This window comes from Elgaria multicarinata, chromosome 7, assembly GCF_023053635.1.
Source record: "Elgaria multicarinata webbii isolate HBS135686 ecotype San Diego chromosome 7, rElgMul1.1.pri, whole genome shotgun sequence".
NCBI lineage: Eukaryota > Metazoa > Chordata > Lepidosauria > Squamata > Anguidae > Elgaria > Elgaria multicarinata.
In genome coordinates this window covers 80,282,645-80,290,813 of record NC_086177.1, presented here as the reverse complement: position 1 = coordinate 80,290,813, position 8,169 = coordinate 80,282,645, and positions in this window count along the sequence as shown.

Genomic DNA, 8,169 nt, shown 5'->3' with positions numbered 1-8,169 from the left:
ACAGCTGATCAGAGGCAGGTTTAGGAATAGAAGGGAAAAACTGGTGATGTAACGTTTTTTAAGTTGTCTGTTTTTAAATTAAAAAGGGTGCAGGAAGTGGAGAGCTTTGTGGCTGCCATTGGAGGTTCCTGCTGCGTTGGGGACCCTTATTCTACCTGTGTTGCAGGCTCACCTTAGGGCCTGCAGAACACCTGAAATGGAGAAGCAAAGTTCCAATGAGAGACAGAATCCTGAGATGGATCAAGCCTTTCTCCCTTCAGCAGCAGAGTCATGAGTGAGCTGCATGCTCCCTGGCAGAGGAATCCTTCTGATCCACATTGGATTTGTGTGGGTGGCCTGAAGTCAACATCCCATTAGGTAGTGGGAAAATCAGGGTAGAGCTACTTCTTTCTTCGAATGATAACTATCTTTTTGTGGGCTTTGGATGTGTGGATCTGAGTTGTCCTGCTCTATTAAGGACATTGAATAGCCTATATGGCCAAAGCAAGAATAAATTGAATCGAATCAGAATCTAATACGTATGTAAGAGGAGCCATGCTAGATCCAGACCATAGGCTATCTAATCCACCATTCTGCTCCTACAGTGGTCAATTAGATGCTTCTGGGAAGCCCACAAGCAAGGTAATAGTGCCACAGCACCCTCTTGCTCATGATCCCCAGCAACTAGTACACAGAGGCATACTGCCTCTGATACTGGAAGTAATATATGGCCCTTAATGACTTGTAGCCACTGGGCCTGTTCAGAAGACACCTTAAACCCTGCCAGTTAAGGCTTTTGGTTAAGCAGCAGGGTTTAAGGTGTTTTGTGCGATGCGTTTTGCTAAACCCTGCTCACTCACTAACCACAGTCAGACCATCTGCAGCAGGGTTAGCAGCTCTAACCATGGCTTAAAGTGTTGTGTACGACAGCACAGTTTATGGTTAGTGCTAACCCCAGAGAACCACAGTTTCGCTAACCACGGAACCTGAAGTGTCGTCTGAACAGGTCCAATGATAGCCTTATCCTCCAGCCTTTTTTTTTTTTTTAATGCTGGAATGGGATCTTCCCAACCTACAGATCTTTTCACATTGCAGTGTGTACATGTCTGAACATGGAGGGATGTCTGTATTATCAGCAGTGGAACAAATTATTGTTGCCACTGGCGGGTGAGTTCAAAAACTTTGAGAAATACTCATATCATACATTTTTGGCCAGAATGCTCATTCCAATGGCAGATTCCTGCTTTCCATTTTTAATTTCTGCATGAATAGTGATTTAAAAAATATCATAAATAACACCAGAGAGTCGAACTTGTGAAAAAAATGTGCACTTTATTATGTTAGTTCCTCCACTCTACCTTTCTCCTGAAACTTAGGTGACGATTGTTGTGGAATTTACCATGTTCTGGAGAGAACGGCACTCCCACTAAAGGATCAGCAGGTGTGTAGAGTTGTTCTTTGATCCATCATTGCCACTAGTGGCACAGAAGTGTCCTAGGATTATATTCCAACTATAACCATACCTACACAGAGATAGCCTTGTGGCAATTATTCATGCTCTGGTAACTTCCTGTTTGGATTGTTGCAATGCATTATACATTGCACTACTTTTGAAAATGGCCTTAAGAACGTAACAGGACAGCGATATTGTCAATAGGGACTAGGCAATACAACCACATTATCCAAAATGGCTGCCATTCCATTTGTAGGGGAAAAAACGCACCAATAAGCGTAGATGCTAAAAAGAGAAATCAACTCTGGTGATTTCAATAAATGTATTGAAATACATTTCAATAAATGTATTGAAAACTATTTTATTCTTAAAATCCAAAAGTGCTGGTTTTGACAAGTGATTTTGGGCCAGATTACCCAAAGCACCACCTCCTCCCATATTTACCTACCCACGTCCTCCGCCAGGTTTCCCTGCCAATTGAGTTGTGTGGGTCCTTCCCCAAAGAGGCCCACCTGGTTTCCACATTAGGTTAGGGCTATGTACAAGCAATATTCAAGACTTATTGTTGTGGGGGGGTTCCGCATTAAAATTTGTGCATATTTTCATATGTATTTTTCTAAATATATGCATCAATTGTGCACATCTTTAAAATGTATGCATTCTACTTCCATTGATTAAAATATTTTTGTGCACATTTCCCCAAAGTGTGCATTTTTCATGCATTTTTTTTTAAAAAAATGTATGCACGCTGTCGAACACATACTTTTGTCTTTGAATCACTGTGGAACCTCAGAAACGGATGTACCTCAACTGCAGATGGTGTTTGAGTCCATGCTTGGTCTGGGAGGTGGATGCTGGGAAAGTCTTGATAAAAAATGAGCTGAAACATATTTCACATGCATCCCTATATTAGGTGAAAACCTTTTATTTCCTTAATTCTAGAAACTGGTTTTGGTGCTTTTACATTTTTTTTATACCGCCCGATAGCCGGAGCTCTCTGGGCGGTTCACAAAGTTCACATCAGTGATCTTTGCACTGTTTTCCTGTTGCTGGTTGTACTTTTGCTTTGATAATGTTCTGCTGCTATTTTTAACCGATGTTTTATATAATTGTTTTATTGTTATTTTGTATTTTATGTTTTTTAATTTGTACACCATGCAGAGAACATCAGTTACTGGGTGGCTTAGAAATGTAGAAAATAAATAAATAATCTTTTGTCATAATGTTGACATTTTCCTTTTTTTATGCTTAGCTGAAACAATGTAGCCTTCTGGTGAGTTAAAATACCATTCCTCTTAATGAATGGCAAAAGTATATCATGCCCACTCATCCATTTTACTCTGGGCTGCAATCTCGTGGCACTTTATATAAAAGCCATTTGATTTTGGAGAACAGGGCCTTTCAGTCAGCCTAATGAGCTCTTAAACAAATAAAGGAAAATATTGGCTTTGTGCAAACCTCTAGTTGCTCAGCCTGTGACATGAGAAATATAGGGCAAGGCAGTGACTAATAGATCTCTGCTAATTTGAAATGAGAGGTGGTGCAGAATTTCAGTAGCTTTCAATAATTCTATTTTTCAAATTTTAATTAGATCCTTTGCAGCTACATGTGCTTTGATTTGAGCTAATTGATCAATGCATTGTGTTTTAATGGGTTTCAGAATAATAAAACTTGGCACTGATCTAGACCTTCACATTTTCAAAGTGCTGTACAAACATTTAACTAATTAACTCATGTGAACCCCTGTGAGGTAGGAATTGTAGCTGATTGCCATGATCTAGTGCCAAAGGTACAGAGGGCATGTCCTAGCCAAAGGTAAGTAATTTGTGGTCCCACTGACATGAATGGAAGAGATTTAGGCACATGCATAACTCTCCCACTGCAACCAGATAGACTTAAAACTTCTTAAGTGATTCCCCCAAGACCATAGAGAATGTCAGTGGCAGACATCCAAATCCAAAAGAAATTATCAGGCCTGTGTGTTGGAGGAGTAGATGGAAGAATGGAGAAGATTGGTTTCATTTCCCTTAAATCAGAACAGGAATAGCTTGATAATACCCCCAAAATAGTTAATATATGTCCCCATAATAAGGTTATGGATACAGGTTTCCTTTATGGACCTCCAAAGGATTCAGAGATGCTCCATCTGAGTACTGATTCTTCTTTTTAAAAAAGATGCTAGTAACATTGACTCTTCTTTCAATGACATCACCTTTTTGAAGTTGAACTGATAATTAAATTACCATAAATTTTAACAACTGGTGCAGAATAGTATATGTAAAGCATTATATAAAACCGTGAAACAATGTCTGCATTTACCTAATAGCCCTGAAAGAATTTGAACTACAAGGATAAAATTCAGCTGAGGTCACAAGGCAAACATCAGTAGTAGTTAGTTGGAGTAAGACATATCTTATTGGGTTGGTTCCAGGCTATGGTTGTTGAGCTTTGGCCCTATTGAAATCATTGAGACAAGTTAATCATAACTTGTCCCATTGATCTCAGTGGAAACCAATATCAGTTCACGTAGCCTGGACCTATCTGCATCTTGCTCCTTTAATTCAAGTTCATATCAAATGTTTCATTTTTAATTCGGGTATTATTTTTAGAAATATATATATATATATATATATATATATATATATATATGCATTTGTATTATGACAATGTCTGACCTGTGTATTCTTTTACGGATAAGAACTCATCATTCATATTTTTGGACATAGATCCGTATGCTCATTGGAGATGTTCACTTGGAACTATCACAGCATGAAATAGGGAAAGTCTTTACTCATGCAGGAAGCTCCGGGTCCACATCAGACTTCTTGTGCATACAAGGAACCATGGGTTTGGGGGTTAACATGTCTGATAGCTTGTACAAACCTACTTTAGATTATTCCTCTTGGAAATCCCATGCAGGATATTGCACTATGAAAGTGGTATGAAAGTGGTATATAAGAGGCAGCAGCCACACTACTGCTTTAGAGTGGCATTGAAGTGCACTGTCACTGTTGGAGCCCATTGACACATACCATATACCACTTTCATAGTGCAATATCCTGCTTGGTGTTGATGAGCCGTCAGTCAACTTGCAAAGATATAATTGTTTCGCGTGACTAACTAAATAATAAAATGTAAAGAAAATGATAGAAACACAACTCTGAATTTCTCTGAAATCACAAAGTTCTAAATAGCCCTAGGAAACCTTGTTCCAATATAATTCATTTTGGAATTTGATGTTTGAAAGGTTTACAGAATAAGAAAGAGATATAAAAGAAAGATATAATCAATATTCCATTTAATAAAACAAAGTGTTAGGAGAAAAAAAACACCTGTTGACATTCACAAGGAAGAACAAATCAACAAATCAACCCCAACTACAAGAATCAATTGGTGGTAATGAAATGGCTTATATCTTCCCCAGGATTGTAAGCCCCACATTAAATATGCTGCAAGAATTCATAAGTTGTGATAGCGTGTTGTATTACTATGGGGAACATGGTAAATCATAAAGGTTTTATGCAGGCACAGTCTTTTGATAGATTATAACCCTTTGCTATTGCTAAATATTGGGCTCTGGGCCAAATCCATGCCTACTAAAGAGACACAGATGAACCTTGGAGGTGGGGGAGAATCCATTCTTTTCATCTTGACTCTGCATACTTCCTGTGTGGGGAGGAGAAAGGTGGGGGGATAGAAGGAGATATACACAGGAATACAAAACCAAGAAAATGAAGAATACGCTTGAGTGCTTCTTCCTCTCTCTTTTTTTCTCTTTCCTCTTTGCAGCTCCGTAGCTATTTCAAGCACTGTGGCGAAGTGGGTGGCTCTGGTAAACACAGACTAGCAAAACTAATTGCTGTCCAGGGTCCTGAGCACCTTCATTTACTTCTGATTTACACACATGGCCATGTATTAGGCCTAGTTTCCACTAATGGCAGATGTAAGAGCATTCCATCACATGAGCCCTCACCTGCAGTTTGAAAGCAGTACAGTTGAGTCAAAGGTTTATCACCTCATCTGCTGTTTGTGAGAACAAAATCTTATTTACACTGTATTACAGAATCCGTTTCTCACTAGTGTGAATACATTCTGTACAGGCTCTGTCTTGAATATGGGATTTTATATTAAGAGGCCTTCTTCCAGCAGGCATCAAAGAAAAATAATAATAGCTGTGGGACAATCTACCAATGAAGCTTTCTGAATTAGGAAGGTATAAATTGAATATACAATTAATGTTGGTGTGTGTGTGTATGTGTGTAATATGTTCCATGTGAAAATGGAGTTGAGAATTTGAAAGACTCTACTTCTCTCAGAAAAGAACAAATTCTTTATTTTTCAGTTGACTGAATTAAATTACAGTTGTACAGAGTAACACACACATACACACACCAGCAGTTTCTAGATGAAAAGAATTTTGACATAAGAATGTTGTACTTTGTAGAATTCCTCTGGAACAAAACATACATTTCTCAGTGGATTTAAAGCTATATTCACACATTCATGTTTGATGTGGCATTGTCATTATATTCCAAATACCCCTAGAAAGCCTTTTGAAGATTGTGAATTTTCCTGATAATTTTTATGTTTTCTGAATAAACTGTTCCCTGGTGTGCTCTGAGTTATACCCAAACTCAGGAAGCATGTGTTTTGCTAGAACTCCCAGAATTAGAAGACACATCCACATTGTTTGATAACAAGTGTGGCTTTACCACATACAAAATTAATGTGAGACCTGGACTTTGCAGAATATCATATAACAGAATGTTATATGTATAAGGGAATGCTATTTGTAATATGTTCATTCCTATGGCCACAATTATGTTTCAGTTCTTCATCAGCATCACCAAACCAACTATTACCGCCAGTTCAGACATAATATTTTGCTTCCACAGAATGACTTCTGGAGTGACTCTTATGGATACACATATTATGAAATAGTTTTATCTGAGTATTTAAAAGACAGCCCAAGCGTAATACCTTGTACTTAAGATAAGTTCTTAGATATAACCAATTCAGAGGATTATCTTTGGGCAAGCTGTGTGAGTGACCTATTCAGATGAAAAGTTTAAACATTTAGGCAACTGTGGGTATTTCTTTGAAAGTTATTTGATGCCAACCATTTTCCATTTCTCTTCTGACAAATCCACTAGTTAATGTCCGTGATCCAAAGCGCTGTGTGCTTCAGGTAAATAAATCCAGAAATCTTAATTGGTAGTGCTTTCCTGTTCACACCAATGCAGGGGAATGATCCAGCAGTGCTGTAATCATGGCACATTGCATAACATGCTCCCAATTCCAATGTCTGGCATATCAATTTAAAATGGTTAGACAGTGATAGCACCAGGCCACAGCATTTTGTGGGTTTTTTTCCCCCCACACTTTTGTTGGGGGGCAGGGAGTACGAGAAAAAAGTATGAATATATTGGGGATATATGCAAAATTGCAAAATATTAGGAATGGGCGGGAAGGCTTAACAAAAAAGGCAGGCCAGCAACATCTTTCTTAAATCCTTTATTTCTTAATCCTATGTACGTTTAGTCAGTAAAAAGTCCTAAAATGGCTGGCTGGGAGTTTAATCGCCCCCTGTCTAAACATGCATAAGATTGTGCCTTTATTTTTATTTTTTACACAATTAGGACAGCAATAGTCAGCAGCCAGGCAAGCCACCATTTTCTTTTGCAATGTGTTAAATGAATGATGCTCTATCAGGATGTAGCAGCATTCCAAATGCATTGTTAGCAAAAAAAAAAGTTTTTCCTTAATGGTCAGTGGAGCCTCCTCCTCCTCCTCCTCCTCCTTTTTCTACAATGCATCCCGAATGACACTACTTCATGATATAATATCCAACCAATGCATTGTGGGGGGAAATGGCTTAAAGTAACTGGCAAAAAAACCAACCCAATGGTGCTGTAGAAACACATGGCTCCTCTATAAATTGATCGTATAAATTGAGAGCAACAGTGGACCACAAATACAACCCAAATCTTCCTATATTCATTATAATAAAAATGTCTCCTTTTCCATCTTTCCCCTCCCTGTCTTTATTCTCCTTCCTCAGTTAACTTTTGTAAATTTTGGAAGAAGTTCCCAAGAGATGTCATTTGAACATCTATTCTGCAGCAGAATCTGGCAGCGATAGTGACACAAATCCATTTAAAAGATGGATTTCTGACACCAGACACAAAATAGTAGGGCTGCAGCTGTCTGGTAATTCAAGTGACAACATGAAAGAAGAGGGCTTTTAATAAGGAAAGTAGTCACCATCAATCATAAAATCTGCAAGCTAACATGGAAACCTAAACTTCCTTTCCAATGCTTGATAAAATAGTTTTCCTCTCTCTACGAGATGTGATGTTGCTATTCCAACTTCATTTCATTGTTTAGGTTATAAGCGTGCTAAGGACTGCAGACTTAGGTGTCCTCCATGGTAAATGTACATGCACACTTACCTGGGAGTAAGCCACATTGTAAACAGTATAACTTACTTCTGAATAAACATGCATAGGACTGCAGTGTGATTGCAGATGTGCCAAGACATCTTTAGCTGCTGAAACCTGGAAAGACGACCTATGGACCATCCTATTCTCAAGCTATGCTCTACGACTAGAAAAGGGAATTTCAGCAGGTGTCCTTTGTATGCATGCAGCACCTGGTGAAATTCCCTCTTCATCACAACAGTTAAAGCTGCGGGAGCTATACTAGAATGACCATATACAAAAGAGGGCAGGGTTCCT